General features: G+C 37.7%; 1 non-coding gene across 1 annotated transcript; it reads right to left on the minus strand.

The window, feature by feature from the left end:
* Nucleotides 1–815: 815 nt before the first annotated feature.
* trnat-ugu (transfer RNA threonine (anticodon UGU)) lies at nucleotides 816–889 on the minus strand. The gene has a single exon. It is a non-coding gene; the product is annotated as a tRNA-Thr (tRNA).
* Nucleotides 890–1,739: the final 850 nt, after the last annotated feature.

Raw genomic sequence — 1,739 nt, forward strand, 5'->3', positions numbered from 1 at the left:
CACTATTGGTTAGAGCCTGTAAATAAGCATTACACTGTAAGGTAACACCTGTTGTATTCGGTGCACGTGACAAATAAACTTTGATTTGATTTGACTGTAAGTTAGCCGTAGTTGGTTTGCTAGCAAGCTAGGAATAGGAATGTTGCCAGCTAGAATGGCAATAGAACATTTAGAATGAATGACTGGGTCGCGTCCATAGATACAAAACAAAAATACTTAACGACTGGGTCTCGTCTCCGGCAACCAAACCGATAGAATGAACAACCAGCCAGCATGAGTACCAACCCTAGATTTCTGTCAGGACTATGTCTCGTGGAAGGATGAATTACTATGAAACAATTCATACAAATAATGTTTTTAATGAAAATATGTAAATCTTTACTTGAATATGTTAGTAACCCGTTATATAAATGTGATAATGCCCTCAAAGCCAGTGTTTGGAGGATATATTGGAACTGTTTGCCGGCCCTCAACAGAACAACACCGGTTCCAATATATCCTCCAAACACCGGCTTCGAGGGCATTATCACTTAAATAGCACACTCTTATACAAACCAGTAAGAGAGTATAAATAAATCCGTAGTAATGCATAATCAAAATGTTGTTTATATATCATAAAAGCTGGCTCAAACAATGTATGCCTGAAGAAATCACTTCATCATGGGTAGCCTACTGTATCTATTACACAGTGTGACATCATTACACAGTCTGACATCATTACATTTACATTACATTTTAGTCATTTAGCAGACACTCTTATCCAGAGCAACTTACAGTAGTGATTGCATACATTTCATACATTTTTTCTCCGTACTGGTCCCCTGTGGGAATCGAACCCACAACCCTGGCGTCACAAACACCATGCTCTACCAACTGAGCCACACGGGACCACCATTACACAGTCTGACATCATTACACAGTCTGACATCATTACACAGTGTAACATCATTACACAGTCTGACATCATTAAACAGTGTAACATCATTACACAGTCTAACATCATTACACAGTCTGACATCATTACACAGTCTGACATCATTACACAGTCTAACATCATTACACAGTCTGACATCATTACACAGTCTGACATCATTACAAAGTGTAACATCATTACAAAGTGTAACATCATTAAACAGTCTGACATCATTACACAGTCTGACATCATTACACAATCTGACATCATTACACAGTCTGACATCATTAAACAGTCTGACATCATTACACAGTCTAACATCATTAAACAGTCTGACATCATTAAACAGTCTGACATCATTACACAGTCTGACATCATTACACAGTCTAACATCATTAAACAGTCTGACATCATTAAACAGTCTGACATCATTACACAGTCTGACATCATTACACAGTGTAACATTCTTCTCATTGTAGCTGAACTTCTTCATAGTATTGTGCAGGTAATTTATGAGGTGGAAACAATTTGAAAACCAGGCTTGTCAGCTTAACTCTATTGCCTCGATTGCAAAGCCATGACCGATGCATTGGTTCATGTATGTTGTCGAGTTGATGTACAGTACTGTATATGTGACTCGTTTCAGGGAACGTCGCACGTCTCTACTTCACTGGAGTGGCATTGGAATGAATTTTTTATCAAAATGTGTTTTTTGGCAGAAATGCCTTCTGGAACATGTGAACTTTCAATGCGACTTAATAACAAACGGGTATGCTATCTGTAAATAACAATACAATTATTAAATTACGAGCCTAGTTGGTTTAGA

This window comes from Salmo trutta, chromosome 16 (genome assembly GCF_901001165.1).
Source record: "Salmo trutta chromosome 16, fSalTru1.1, whole genome shotgun sequence".
NCBI lineage: Eukaryota > Metazoa > Chordata > Actinopteri > Salmoniformes > Salmonidae > Salmo > Salmo trutta.